Source organism: Artemia sp. Qi Xiang Cuo, chromosome 12 (genome assembly GCF_049724085.1).
Source record: "Artemia sp. Qi Xiang Cuo chromosome 12, ASM4972408v1, whole genome shotgun sequence".
NCBI classification, from domain to species: Eukaryota; Metazoa; Arthropoda; class Branchiopoda; order Anostraca; family Artemiidae; genus Artemia; species Artemia sp. Qi Xiang Cuo.
Genome location: NC_142805.1, coordinates 56,923,863 through 56,939,922, shown reverse-complemented (window position 1 = coordinate 56,939,922; position 16,060 = coordinate 56,923,863). Strand labels below are relative to the sequence as shown.

Here is a 16,060-nt window from a genome sequence, read left to right as displayed (position 1 = left end):
CACAGTAAGTTACCACTGGGTAATTTACCTAGTAATTGTAAGTTTTAGGACAAACTTACTGGTAAGTTGAAGTTTTTGATGAACAAAAAGGTTCTCAATTGAAACAAATCCATCCATAAGAGAGCTGCCACTTCACTAAAAATCTATCATAAAAAAAATTTCATTCATCAGATTCAATGCATGAGTCATACCCTTTTGAGCTTATGTTGTCATTGCTCTGTTGGCCTACCTCTTTGTCATTTCCTGCCTGAGTAAAAAGAGGAAAGAAAAAAAGGGAATACGCAATGAGTCAGTCAGTCTGAATAAGACGTTCGTAGCAGAGGTCAACTTAATTTGGAGAGTTTTTGACTTTTCACTCGAAGTTTCTGACTGGCTATCTTGAACTATAGAATAAATAATCAGTGAATTATATATCTGGCTATAATGCAGTAGTAAGGCCTATTTATAAAAAATATTCCTGTCCAATCTCTTTTAATCTAAAATTGCAATGGTGACACAGCAGCAACTAGTGCCCAAACATAAATTTTTCCCATCACCCCCATATATTCTTAATTATTTCTGGATGAAGCATCATTATAAGGAGGTTTCTACAAAATCAAATTGAATCTTTTCTTTTGAATCTGGGTTTTCAAATGGATACTTGTGCTGGCTTTTGCCAATGTTTTGAATTTTTATCTTATTTTACAATCTTAGCCAAGTCTGCCTCAATGTCTTTAGTTGTTTTCCATGCTCTCTATGTGTCCATCACTGCAGATGTTTATCAAATACTTTTCATGATTTATTGCATACATTAGTATTGGGTAAAAAAACACATCTGATTTTTGATTTGTTAAATTGCTATTGTTACCAGCTTTTATTCTGCTTGGTGCAAGGTACCCTAGAAAAGTTTTCTTTTTTGTTGGTTTTATTACATCAGTTTTTCTTCTATAAAGGCTATGCAAATAAGGTATCATAAAGGAAGGTTTGGTATATAGTATTTTATGAATGTAAAATTATTGCAGCTTTTTCTTAAAGGTAAGATTACATGATGGGTAAAACAATGCAGTTTCAAGTAAATTGCACAGTTTAGAACATAATTCCAAGCCAGAAAAAAGTCTACCAATGTGCAAAACGTTGCGTTTTTTGATGAGCTTACAGTTGGAGTACATCAAATCAATGAGCTTGCTAAATTTCCTACCAAATCTGGAAGGATGGTGATTCATTTAACAAAAGATCTGAAGCTAAATTTGTTGGGTTTTGAACACAGAACTCTGTAGCAATATCTCCAAAAGTGACCCATTTTGCAAATCATTGTACATTGAGACTGCAAAAGCTGTTGAATTGGCAGCTTGTTTTTTACAAAGTTGGTGCTTACAGGAGTGGCTGTAAAAATCTCAACAATTTGTGTTACTGTAACCTCCTGCAACAGACTCTCTTCAGGTTATGGACTAGTACAAACCCACCATAGAAACCATAGCAAACATGAAACAGCAAACAAAATTCTAATGGTCCATCAGTAACTTAATAGCCAAAAAAAATGAGCATTGCCATGCAGCTTCGAAAATGCCTGGAAATTGACGTGAAAGGCTGTAAGGGATATTCATGCTACCATCATGTCTTTCAATCAATAGTTCATTGCCATGTGATACTGGAGATGGTCTAGAGAAAGATGATCTGCCAGACATAGCATTTGAAGATGTACCAGATGAGGAGGAGGAGCAGCAGTTGCAGCAGCTCTAGCTTATCTCTTAAAGAATTATCTGAAGCCTAAAGTGCCATTTTTTATAACTTTTTGCCCTGTGTAAACAAGTAAAAAATAAATGCATAAAAAGATGCAAAAATAATATTTTTTCTCATCAATCTGTCAGAGAAGAGAGAATATTTTCTTTCAAATTCATGAGTATTTGGAACTTAGTACTAATGCAGTAACTTACCAAAGTTACCGGTAACTTAGTTGGTAAGAGTAAGTTTTGAAACTTATCAGTAAATCTTTCACACTAGGTCTCCCGCTCTCACAGGCCAAAGAGCCTTTGAGGAGGTCTAGAGTTCTGTAATTTGTTCTCTGCTTCTTTTTAATAAATTGAATGATTGATTGACAGTTGCATGTTTGTTATAAGTCTTACTCTCATTTTTGCCAAACTTATTGACACCCAGCTCTAAACATACCTTAGTACAAATCCACCTGCTACTAAACAATTACCACCATATGCTATTATTGCTGACAAGATGATGCCTAATAGGCAAACATTCCAGATTGTTAGTATTATTTCTTTTCTTTCTGGATGTCTTGATTCTTTTGTTGCAGACTTGTCAGTCATTAGTGGGGATATAGAATTAGACATCAGACATGCTCTGCTTGAAGCTTTGAAGCATCACTCTCTGACAGTAGAAGATATCAGACAGCAATTTGTAGATGGTGCAATGGATTGACAATATTTTATGCTTTATGTGCCCACTCATCTTTTGACACTTCTTGGTCTCTGTGATTCTCCCTGGTAAAAATTTAACTGGGATCCAGCACATTGCATTCAATTGGCTGAAGGAGATGCAAAGAAAAATATGGCTTATGGAAAGTTTTGAAGCAATGACAACCCTTGCCAAGACACAAAGTATCAGTTTCAAGAAGCTATCATTCTTTTCCTGCACTAGGTTTGCTACATACTCAGCACAAGTTTTCAAAACTCAGGGATAACTTCCCCCCAATGTTTTCTTACTCAGCAACAATCAACATAGGCTAATTATTTGAATAGGATCTCACATGCCAATTTTGTACTTAGTTTTGAAGGAGTTATTGATATTTACAAAACTATATCTAGCCTTTCCCTTTCACTCCAAAAGGTGAGCTCTTAACATGCAAAATTACAAATATACTGACTAAATACATTGATGAACTCTCCAAATGAAGTTACAACTGTCAGCAAATGATCCAGTTGATTCTCAGCTACTTTCTTGCTTCTCAAAAGCCATATTTTCCTTATTTACAGATTTTTCATACCAAGGAGTTCCTGTAGTTTTTGCCAGAAACCCCTGATGTCACAACGGATGCATTTGGTAATTGATAACAATATGGTTTCTGAGTTGGGAGATTCTGCAGAAATGGCTAGAGAAGTGGTTGCTGCAACTTTCCGAAAACATTACAGCTTCTTAGACAAACTATTGAATAATCTCAATTCATTCTTTTTTGTAGTCACAAATAGGTACAACCCAGTTAACAAACAGACTGCTATTATGGGAAATATATTTGATACCAGCTTGGTTGAATTGATGATTAGAAAATCTGATCAACTTGGAACAAATGGTTGATCTTGCAAATTTAGAGGGTTTTCAAAATTTGCCACAAAGTGTAGTTCTCAACCAATACAAAACATGGTTAGATTCTAATTCTAGCATAAATGCAAATCCTAAGCATTTCTTTCTTAGTGTACTACAACAGCTTTACTTTGTTTTGTTTTTTTGAGCAGCCAGCACTGTTTGATGGCATTCCAAAATTTATTCACCTTTTATTGTGCTATATGTACAAAACATCATACAAATCTGTAGTTGAGAGTATGGGCAGCATTGTGGACAGATGTGCTCATGGCTGTAGTGTTAGTTCTGCCACTCTTCACAGTGAGTTAGCTATCCAATGGTAGGGCCCCCTATTATCGAAACATGCAGACCATTGATTGAAGCAGCCTTGAATGTTCACTTCATTCTCATTCAAAGAAAAAGTGGCATTTGAAAGTGAATATTTGTCCAAATCTTGCACAAATTGCCAAATTCTCTCAAAACTGTTTATTTGTCAGTTGAAAAAATCTTAAAAGGGCTGGTAGTTATCAAGTTGTACATACAGTTAAACCATGTAATGGGAAAGCTGGAACATGAAAGATTAATAGCCTAAAACAGCCATGGTACTATGTAGGCTAGAAGCAATTCTCTGGTTATTTTGGGGATTAGATTAGGACAAAGTAATATCACAGCTTCATAATGCATGTGACTGCCAGGGTACCAATCAATATTGGGTAAATATTTACCAAACCATATTATTGATTATGAATAAAGTGAATATACCATTTGATACCTTTTTTTATGCTGTTTACAAATATAATAATCATTTCTATCAGAAATGAATTTCAGCACCCCCCAAACCTAACCCCCACCCCCATATATGCAAATATATATCTTGAATTGACATATATAGGGGGGGGGGCTAAAATTCATTTCTGATAGAAATGATTGTTATATTTGTAATCAGCATAAAAAAAGGCATCAAATGGTATATTCACTTTATTTGAAGCCCAATAATATGATTTAGTAAATATTTACCCAATATTGTTCTCCTAGAGAAATAAATAGTGTTTTTTATAGTTGTAGTATAGTAGTCAAAGAGTATTAACCCTTTCCAGCACAAATTATGAAATCATCATAAATTTTGTTTTTTTTTACGTTTCCTGTGTCCCTGGGCTTAGAAACCAACAAAAAATGAACTATAAATTTTTTATTCTAACTATGAAATGAAATATAAGGTGGTGTCTTGGTAGAGACCACTTTGAAACATGTGCAGAAAAAACCTCACTTCTGGTGAAAAGAACTACAGCAGTTCTTTGTGTAATTCATGCACAATGGAACTTTACAAACTGAACATTGCTATTTTGTGTGATGGGGCTCAATCTTTGTACTGCATTGAGCACATCTTCTTGAAGTAGCTTGAACAGGTAAGTGTTTTTTATTGATCCAGTCTCTTTTATGGAGGAACGTAAGGCTTGAATTTGGGATAAACTTTCAATTTTCTGGATTCCCGACCTCTCTCACCCTTGCACAAATAACTTCCAACCAAACCAGTAACAATGCGACATCTAAAGTCTTTCAACTACATCTTGTTAGCATCTGGTATAGTGGACAACTTGAACAAGACAAAGGCATTGATTTTTGTAATGTCTATGAAGTGCCACAGTAGGTGGTGCCACCACTTTCTGCTTTTTCTGTCAATCCCATTGAGACTTCAACATATCAGCTTTGTTGACGTATCCCATAAACTTGCTGTACTTGACAACCAGATTTGGGCATGTAACTTGGGCAATAGATCCATCTTTCTCCTTTCTACCAATCTGTGTCACTTCTCTTCCTTTATGAATTGTTGAAAGAAGTTGTACACATCATTTGTCCTTCCAGTATACACAAAAGATTCCATCTGAACTCACAGCATAGTCCAAATTGCCTCATCTCAGCTCTCTTTCAGCTTTGAGTTTGGGTAGACCTTTACAGTTTGCCCAAACTGCACTACAGCAGTAGAGCTTGTTGTTCTTCCTTTTTTCCATGAGGTTTACTGAACTGAACTGAATAAATGTGATAATATTTGCCTTCCAATCCTGTGGTAAGATTGATAACTACTTGTTCTCCAAGTCTAAACTCTCTAGTGTCAGATAACTTCCTGGTGTAGACCTAAAAATTACAAACAAAACTGTGCATGTCTGCTCTGACCCAGATCTTGTAGCCTCATTTTATGGGCTTCATAGGCATATAATGTTTGAAAGCAATGCATCCTTTGAATTTGAGCATGCTTTTGTTGACTGCCTGCTCTTTGGTAGGCTTTTAAATCTTTCAAAAGCTTGAGTGTAGTTCTTCAATTCTGAGGTAAGATTGTCACTTCCTTTCTGAGGTAAGATCAAATTGTTATTGAGATGAACATGAGCAAGAAGCCAGCTGAAATGGCTTATATTCATCAGTCCAGAGATGTAATTATCTCTGAGTTCATCATGACTTGACCAGAAATCTTGATAAGATGGTACTGTCTGACACCCAAAGCATACTTATTGCTAAAAAAAACTTTCATTTCATTTTGAGTAAGTAGGGTGAACAAAACACCTTTCTGAGTAGCTTAGAAGTTTGTCTGAAATATGATGTGGTCAATCAGATCAAGAATTTAGAATTAAAAATAAAAATGTGCAAATTTATTTTAAGATTTTAGATGCTAGGCTCAGTTTTGTGGAAATTGCTTGAGTTACATTTTTTTGTTGAGGTGCTGAAGTGGTCTCAAGCTCAAACCACGCCAAAAAAAAAAAAAAAACTTTTTAGCATATGTCCAATATCTCCTTATCGCGCTTCATATCTGAAACTGTGATGCTACTAACTTGTACTCTACTACACAAAGAACAAATTGACAGGAAAATAATATCAAAGATACTACTATTTCCAAGTATTTTAAACTTTCTTACTTTTTATTAAAAAACAGCATGTGGTCCAATCTAAATACTAAGTGTCAATTAGGCTGCCCATAAAATTTTGCCTATCAGATAGCATTGCTAGGCATATGCTAGACCAGTGGTTTATTATTTTTACCACCTATTGTGGTAAAAAAATATAAAAGGGTGGTTTCACATTGGAACCACTTTGTCGGAAAGGGTTAATCATGCAGTTGGGTATGCATTATTTTTATAGCCAAATAAAAATAGCATTGGAGTGCACAACTCTATCCATAAAGCAACAGCAGTAAGCTGTATACAATTTACTTCAGACTTTGAATACTATACTCTACAAGCAGTATTAGAGTAAATATGATAGGGTAAGACACCCAGTAGTCAGACACTTTAATCACCTTTAAAACTTTTTGACATTTAAACTACTCTAATTACTGTATTATACCACCTAGAAACTTAATTTTTGTATCACAAAATTTCCGAAAAATTTCTGAACAAGTAGGTTACTAATTCAAATAGTTTCACTTGCACACTGCCTCCTATTTTTGAATTTACAAACAAGAGACAATTCTGCCTAAACTCAGACCTACAAATGGATCATTGTAAATTAGTTATTAAAATAGTATAAAAGATTATGTCTGAGAATAGGCAGGTGGCCAACTACTGGGTGTCTTATCCTACAGTACTTTTGATAAAATGGAACATACAAAATTATGAAGTATGATATTTATGTCAAGTATATGGCTTGCCACAGAGTTAGATGACATTGCTAATTGTGATTCACAAGACTATTGATATTTCTAACTGTAAGCAATAGGCTACTAAGTTACATTTGTTACTTTTCTGCCAATTTTACATGTAAAAATACTTTTGGCTCAAAGCAAAGCTGTCAAAACACAAGTTGTGCTGCTAAAGTGTAGACAGCTGTTGGAATTCTGCTACTGGCAGCTTTGGAACTTTTTTCACGCCTGCAGACATGTAGCCTATTAAATCTGAAACCCTAAAAATAACAATAGGTTTGATACAGTAGCTTAATGATACCTTCCCAGGTTACATTTTTAGCCATAGATTCATTTACCTAATTTTCAAGTTAGCAAGGAAACATTTAAAATAAGGAACTACAAGATAGGCCTAGCCTACTTTATAAACTGGTAAAAATCTCTTCATATAGGCTAGCCTAGAACCTTATCAAGAATTATGTTTCTTCAGGAACGTTATAGTTAGCCCAATAAAGTTAAAAAATTTGGCTTTTAGACCTACTTTTGATGTTACCTTTGAACTTGACAACAGTCCAAAGGAGGCAATAGAGCAGCCTAAAGTAGAAAGCCAAACGTTTTATGTTCCTTTCTTTCTGAAAAGCTAGATACTTTAAGTACTGTATAGATGGCACTAAAAATCGGAAAATTAAGAGTCAACTTCAATTTAAATTTTCATGTCATTTAGTCAAATATTACTTGAAGGAACTCCACAGGGTGTGTGTTTAACTCGGCCCTTTCATCTTATTTCATTTAGATCAACCCCCATCCAACACAATCTCAGAGCACAGCATTCCACATTTAATTCAAATCCTGTTGCTGGAGGGGGGACTTGAACCCACAGCACAATTTTTGGGTGATATAGCTATTTTCAAAAGTAAAAATAATCTTTTACTTTTGCAACTGTTTTTTATTGCAAGATCAGCAGAAAAACCTACAGGAAAAGAACAGAATCACATGAATCAGAAAGACTTATTCTATATAATTTAGTTTTGAAGGGAGGAGGTTAAGGTTTCCAGTTTACCCACAGAAACCTATCCAGATGTCGGTGATGCGTTTTCTCGGCTAATCGTTTATGACAAGTTTAACTTAATAATATTAATTATGAGAAGCATAAAAGAAAGAAATACTATCTTTTTGTCACCTTTCTATAAATTTAACCTTTATATTTTGTATCTTCTTTCACTCATACATCTTTTAATAATCTTAAATTGGTTATGGTGGCTCGAGATGAGTAATATTTGGGCGGCAGTTTAAGTCTAACTTAGTCATAATGCTCCTGGTTTTGTATCCTGGCTGGATGACATTGCTATTTATAGATAACAGCAGAGCAATAATAAGAAGGCACGAGTTTTTGGGGTTTTTTTTAGAATATTTTCTATTACCCAAGGAAAAGCTTCAAGCCTTCCTACAGGCCTAGATAATCAGAAATTGCACCATTTCTACTGCACTTAAGATGAAAACTGCCAAGCTATTTTGTAGTAATTTGTTTTTCTGAAGATTCTAGTGGTTTTATTTTTGAACAGATAGTGACACTGCAGTCTGTTTGATCAGACTTGTTAGTTCCTTTTCAAAAGCTGTGTTATGACCCCAAAATAAACGGTTTTCGTATATTGGTGCCCAGGCTCATGCTAATAAAGTTTGTCGTCCGGACAGGTTCATCTTCTCATCATGTATCTTTACCCAGATATGTATTGTCTGTTTCTTGAAAATTTGGAAAAACACAATTTTGCTGCTTTCTATTAAATTCATAAATAAAATTAGAACTATTGAGAGTCTGATTTTGTTTATTTCCCATCTATTAAAAAACCCATTAAAAAAACTGGTCACACTAGGAAAGAATACAGCTAAAAATTAACAGAACAAGGAACACAAAAATACTGAATCAGAATCTATTAGCTCAACCCATAGGAAGTCAACCCATTTACTCCCTTATATCAATTTTCCCAATGCCTCCATCGTTTTTTTGCCCATTTTTAGCATTATTCATTAACTTTTGAGATTTGAAAACTAAGCCCCCATTACACCAAAACAAAAATGATAATTTGGCGGCTTGGAGCTGCGGTGAGTTTTAATAGTAATTTTTGTAGAGTTATAACCGAACTTTACAATACAATTTTGACAGGGGGACTTCATGGGGACTTCAAATTTTGACTTTGTTTTCAAAAGCTCCTTAATAAAGAATTCTTTTGATTTAAATTTATTAGATTTAAAAGCTTCCATAATATTACCTAAAAAGAGGGTAAATTCGCAATAGGACTGAAAAAGAAGTTGGGTGGGGGGGGGAGACAAAATTATCATCCTTGAGATTTTGCAAAGGAGCACTAAGTGTTCTCCAGAGTTCAACGTATTTTCTAACATATTTCAGTTGACTTAAAAATTGATTTCTAGGAGATAAATTCTAGTTTAGTCTTGTTTTTTTCTATGTCTAAGGTTTGTCTAAATTTCATAGACTAGCTTTGACCTCCCTTCCTATCATAGGCATTGCGCTAGCGCTGCCTAAGTAAAGAACGATGTTGGCACAATGTTTTTTTTTTCTCCATACCCGGGCACTTCGTATCAAAGGAGTTGTTGTAGAAACTTCGAAAATGACTCATTAAAGTGAAAATTGGAGTGACATGTGCCCTTTTTAATAGTCGAAAGTGATTGGAGGGCAACTAGTCCCCCCCCCTTCGCCCATCATTCCTCCAAACACATCCAATTAAAATTTTGAGAGAGCCATTTTGTTCAACGTAGTTGATTTCCCGATATAAAATATGATTTTGAGGGGGACACTCCCCCACAACCCTCGGGGCAAGGGTTTTAAGTTATGCCCCGAGGGCATATAAGAACAATGTTGGCACAATCTACTATTTTTTTTCCTTTAGAGCAGGGCAATTCATAAGGAAGGGGCGTCGTAGAAACTTCAAAAGGGGCTCATTCGATTAAAAATTGAGAGTTCTAGTGCCCTTTTTAATAGTCGAAAGTGATTGGAGAGCAACTAGTCCCCCCCGGCCCATCATTCCCCACAACACATACCCTAACAAGTGTGAGATAGCCATTTTGTTCAGCTTAGTTTATTTCTGGATAAACAATATTTTTTTGAGGAGGACACTCCCCCACAACCTTCCGGGCAAGTGGTTTAAGTTATGCCCTGGGGGCATATAAGATTTTTAAAGAGAGTATTGTCGTAAAAACTTCAAAAAAAGCTCACTCGACTGGAAATTCAAAGGACTAGCGCCCTTTTTAATAGTCGAAAGGGATTGGAGGGCAACTAGCCCCCCCCCCCCCACCCCAATAAATCCCCCAAATACATCCAATAAAAATTTTTCGATAGCCATTTTGTTCAGCGTCTTTGATTTCCAGATCGAAAAATATTTTTGAGGAGGACACTCCCCCACAACCCTCAGGGCAAGGATTATAAGATATGCCCTGGGGGCATATAAGGTTTTTATTGAAATCTTCGTCATAGATACTTGAAAAAGGGCTCATTTGATTTGAAATTTAAAGGTTTAGTACCCTTTTTAATAGTCAAAAGTGATTTGAGGGCAACTAACCCCCCTCTCACACCCACCTTTTCCCAAACTCATCCAATCAAAATTTTTAGATGGCCATTCTGTTCAACGTAGTTGAATGTTTTGAAAGTTAGGTCTTTAAGGATGACATCCCCTCCCCCCAGAGCCCTCCGGGCACGAGGTGTAAGTTATGCCCTGGGGGCATATAAAGTTTTTATAGAAAGAGTAGACGTAGAAACTTCAAAAGTGCTCATTTAATTGGAAATTGAAAGGGCTAGTGCCTTTTTTAATAGTTGAAAGTGATTGGATAGCGCCTAACGCCCCTCTCATGCCCACCTTTATCCCAAACACATCAAATTAAAATTTTGAGATATACATTTTGTTCAACGTAGTTGAAAGTTCTGAAAATTAGGTCTTTTAGGATAATAACCCCCTCAGAGCCCTCAGTGCAAGTGTTGTAAGTTATGCCCTGGGGGCATATAAGGTTTGTATAGAAGGTTGTTTTATAAATCATAGGCAGTGCGATCGCGCTGCCTTAATAAAGAACGCGAACACTCGAGAACGAGACAAGAAACGGGAACTAAGTAAAGAGAAGGACACAACCCCACAACCCTCAGGGCAAGGGTTTTAAGTTATGTCCTGGGGGCATATAAGAACAATGTTGGCACAATGTATTGTTTATTAATTTTTTCCTTTAGAGCAGGGCACTTCATATCGAAGAAGTTGTCGTAGAATCTTCAAAAAGCGCTCATTCAATAGGAAATTGGAATGGCTTGTGTCCTTTTAATAGTCGAAAGTGATTGAAAGGTAACTAACACCCCTTCTACGCCCACCCTTTACCGAAACACATCCAATTAAAATATTGAGATATCCATTTTGTTCAGCGTAGTTGATTTCCAGATAGAAATTATGTTTTTGAGGACAGTCCCCCACAGCCCTTAGGGCAAGGGTTGTAATTTATGCCCTGGGGGCATATAAGGTTTTTTATAGAAGGCGTTGTTGTAGAAACTTAAAAAAAGGCTCATTCGATTGGAAATTCAAAGGGCTAGTGCCCTTTTAAACAGTCAAAAGTGATTTAAGAGCAATTAACCCGCCTCTCACGCCCACCTTTTCCCCAAACACATCTAATCAAAAACTTTGAATGCCATTTTATTCAACATAGTTTTAAGTTCTGGAAATATGGTCTTTGAGGATGACAACACCCCTACAGCCCTCAGGGCAAGGGTTGTAAATTATGCCCAGGGAGTATATAAGGTTTTTATATAACGCGTTGTCGTAGAAACTTCAAAAAGGTCTCATTCGATTGGAAATTGAAATGGCTAGTGCCCTTTTTAATAGTCGAAAGTGATTGGAAAGCAACTAACACCCCTGTCACGCCCACCATTTCCCCACACACATCCAATAAAGATTTTGAGATAGCCATTTTGTTCCCCGCAGTTCAAAGTTCAGGTAATTATACCTTTGAGCAGGACACTCCCCCTCCCCCCAGTCTTTAGGGCCCGGGGTATAAAATATGCCCTGTGAGCATATAAGGTTTTTATTGAAATCTTTTTCGTAGAAGCTTGAAAAAGGACTCATTCGATTTGAAATTCAAATGACGAGTCCCCTTTTTAATAGTCGAAAGTGATTTAAAGGCAACTAACTCCCCTCTCACGCCCATTTTTTCTCCAAACACATCCAATCAATATTTTGGATAGCCATTATATTCAACGTAGTTGAAAGTTTTGGAAATTAGGTCTTTAAGGATAACACCCCCTCCCCCCGCTCACAGCCCTCAGGACCCGGGTTTTAAGTTTCGCCCTGGGCGCTTAAAAGGTTATTATTTACAGCCTAGAAACTTAGAAAGGGCTAGTTCAATTGGAAATTGAAAGGGATAGTGCCTTTTTTAATAGTTGAAACTGATTGGAGAGCGACTAACGCCTCTCTCACGCCCACCATTTTCTCAACAACATCCAATCCAAATTTTGAGATATTCGTTTTATTCAACATAGTTCAAAGTTCTTGAAATTAGGTCTTTTAGGATGATAACCCCCTTAGAGCCCTCAGTGCAAGGGCTGTAAGTTATGCCTTGGGGGCATATAAAGTTTATGTAGAAAGTTGCTATATAAATTTCAAAAAGGGGCTCATTTGATTGGAAATTGAAATTGCCCTTTTTAATAGTCGAAGGTGAGTGGAGAGTAAATAACCCCCCTCTCATGCCCACCATTACTCCAAAAACATTCAATCAAAGTTTAGAGATAACCATTTGTTTAACGTAGTTGAAAGTTCTGGAATTTATGTATTTAAGGATGAAAAACCCCTCAGAGCCCCAAGGGCAAAGGTTGAAAGTTCTGCCATAAGGGCATATAAGGTTTTTATAGATAGAGCTGTCGTAAAACTTCAAAAGGGGCTCATTCAATTCGAAATTGAAAGGGCTAGTGCCCTTTGTAATAGTTGAAAGTGATTGGAGGGTAACTAACCCCCCTCTCACACCCACCATTCCTCTAAACACATCCAAGCAAAATTTTCAGCTAGCCAGATGGTTCAAAGTCGTAGACAGTTATGTACCTTATGCATTTGTTAATGACACCCCCCCCCTCTTCAGCCCACAGGGCCCAGGTTGGAAGTTATGCCCTGGGGTGCTATAAGATTTTTATTGACAGTTTTGTAATATAAAATTAAAAAGGGCTCATTCGATTAGAAATTTAAAGGGCTAGTGCCCTTTTTAATAGTCGAAAGTGATTTGAAGGCAACTAACCCCCCGCTAGTGCCCCTCTTTTCTCCAAACACATCCCATCAATATTTTAGATAGCCATTATATTCACAGTCTTTTAAAATTTTGTACATTAGGTCTTTCAGGATTACAAACCCTCCCCCCCCCACAGCCCGCAGAGACAGGCGTGTAAGTTTCGCTCGGAGGGGGTATAAGGTTTTTATTGAAAGCTTAGAAACTTTAAAAGGTCTAATTCAATCGGAAATTGAAAGGGCGGGTGCATTCTTCAATAGTTGTGACTTATTGGAGAGCGACTAACGCCTCTCTCACGCCCACCATTTTGCCATACACATCCAATCAAAATTTTAAGATATCCATTTTGTTCAACGTTGTTGAAAGTTCTTGAAATTAGGTCTTTTAGGATGATAACCCCCTCAGAGCCCTCAGTGCAAAGGTTGTAAGTTATGCCCTGGGGGCATATAAAGTTTATATAGAAAGTTGTTATATAAATTTCATAAAGGGCTCATTTGATTGGAAACTGAAATTGCCCTTTTTAATAGTCAAAAGTGAGTGGAGAGTAATTAACCCCCCTCTTATGCCCACCATTTCCCCAAAAACATTCAATCAAAGTTTAGAGATAGCCATTTTGTTCAACGTAGTTGAGTTCTGGAAATTACGTATTTAAGGATGACAAACCCCCCAAAGCCCCAAGGGCAAAGGTTGTTAGTTCTGCCCTGGGGACATATGAGGTTTTTATAGACAGAGCTGTCATAAAACTTCAAAAGGGGCTCATTCAATTTGAAATTGAGAGGGCTAGGCCCTTTGTAATAGTCGAAAGTGATTGGAGGGTAACTAACCCTGCTCTCACGCCCATCATTCCTCTAAACACATCCAAGCAAAATTTTCAGATAGCTATTTTGTTCAACGTAGTAGAAAGCTCTGGCAATTCTGTCTTTGAGAATGACCCCCCCCCCCTCAGCACTCAGGGCAAGAGTTGTAAGTTATGCCCTGGGGGCATATGGGATTTTTTTTGAAAAATTTGTCGTAGAAACTTCAAAAGGGCTCATTTTATCTACAATTGAAAGGGGTAGGGCCAATTTTAATAGTTGAAAGTGATTGGAGAGTGACTACCACCCCTCTCACGCCATGTTGAGATAGCCATTTTGTTTAACGTAGTAGAAAGTTCTGGAAATTTGGTCTTAGAGGATGACAACCACCCTAACAGACCTTAGGGTAAGTATTGTAAGTCATGCCCTAGGGGCATATAAGGTGTTTATAGAAAGCGCTATCGTTTCCAAAAGGTCTCATTCGATTGGAAATCGAAAGGCCTAGTGCCCTTTCAACAGTCGAAAGTGATTGGAAGGCTTGACATTTTTATAGTAAAGATCGAAGTGGGTATAATGTATTATTTTTTGTTGTTGTTGTTGTTTAGACCAGGGCACTTCGTATCGAAGGAGTTATCGTGAGAACTTCGAAAATGGCTCATTCGATTGAAAATAGAAAGGGCTGATGCCCTTTTAATAGTCAAAAGTGATTTGAGGGCAACTAATCCCCCTTCCACTCCAACCCTCCCACGCCACCCTCCCATTTCTGCTCTTAAAATTTAACCAAATCAAAATAGCGTAAGTGTATCCAAGCTATCAAAGAAAGTAAACAGATTTTTTTGCAAATGGTATCAATTTTTCCATTTCAGGTCAATTAGAGGAGGCATGAAGCTAAATTAAACAGTTCTATTTGTGTCCAGATTTTTAAAAGGGTGTATGTTGTTAAAAATTTCTGAAAATTTTTCTCCAGCATACAAATAGCAGGCCAAACTATAAAGTCTTAAAAAACGGAAAGGTTTAAAGTATTATTTTTTTCCATGAAAAGTCTATTTCAATATATAACGAACAGAAATTACTTAAAAAAACTTTTTCCACAAAATAAGTTTTTCAAAGAAAAGTGAAGAACTCCATTAAACAGAAAATGAGCAAAAATAAAATAAAAAAATCTACCAGGCGTGAAACAACCACAAATCAGCACCGATAAATAAATGAAACACAAAACGAACAGAAATTACAATAATTAACCGAGTCAAACTCAAAACGAGCAGAAATTAACATAAGTTGGGTGCAAAACCCCTATGCCTTCCCAAGGCCAGAGCAAAATGTGCACTTTACTGAAAAAATACAAATAAATGTGCATTGTCAGTTTAATATACATATACTGATATTTAGCAATTAAAATGTTAATATTATTTGATTTATTAAAGCTATAAAAGTAAAAACATTTATATTTTTATAAATATATATTTTTATAAAGAACATCGAATGGTCTATCGATTTTTTGCTGCTTGACACCCAGGTTAAAAGTCAAACTTTCTGGTGAATCTTGACGAAAGTGAATAGCCAGTAGATAGTTTGTTGATTTCAAATGGAGGATTTGTTAAAGGAAGTGTAAGCAGAGGTAATAGCACTCCCTATTTTCGAGACAGCAGTTCAATGTGCTAAGATTTTACATCTTTGGAATAAAAAGATTTTAAACAAAATCTGAGGACTTGAATAGTAAGTTTTTGGACATTTTTGCAAACATCTTCCGTCATTCTAATCTGATCAGTGTTCTAAGCACTTGGGTGATGTATTCATCAAAGTTCTTTCTTCAATGATCTATTTTGTAATGGCATTTAAGATCTTAACAATTTGCTACAGCAAAAAACGGGCGTAATTTTATGGCAAATTTAACAAATTTAGAAGGTAAATTGTCTGTCCGTAATTGATGCCCCTGCAAAGAAACAGGAATTTAATATATTTTAAAGACCTTCTTATAATTAGCCCATCTTAATCCCATTGAATCAAAATTCAATGTACATTCTCCATCAATATCTATCACATATATGAAATTAAGACAAGGTATGTTGCTCACATCAGTGTAAGTAATGATTAGAAAAAGCACTAAATACAACATAGGAATTTCTTTTCCTCTAAC

The 16,060-nt window shown here is 36.2% G+C and overlaps 1 long non-coding RNA gene across 4 annotated transcripts in view; it reads right to left on the bottom strand.

The window, feature by feature from the left end:
• LOC148946314 (uncharacterized) overlaps window positions 1-7,506 on the bottom strand; it is a 76,825-nt gene extending 69,319 nt beyond the window's left edge. For all 4 annotated transcript variants that reach the window (XR_016142620.1, XR_016142618.1, XR_016142619.1 and 1 more), the window contains exon 1: window positions 7,416-7,506. This is a non-coding gene — a long non-coding RNA (uncharacterized LOC148946314). The remainder of the gene's footprint in view (window positions 1-7,415) is intronic.
• Between the last annotated feature and the right edge of the window lie 8,554 nt (window positions 7,507-16,060).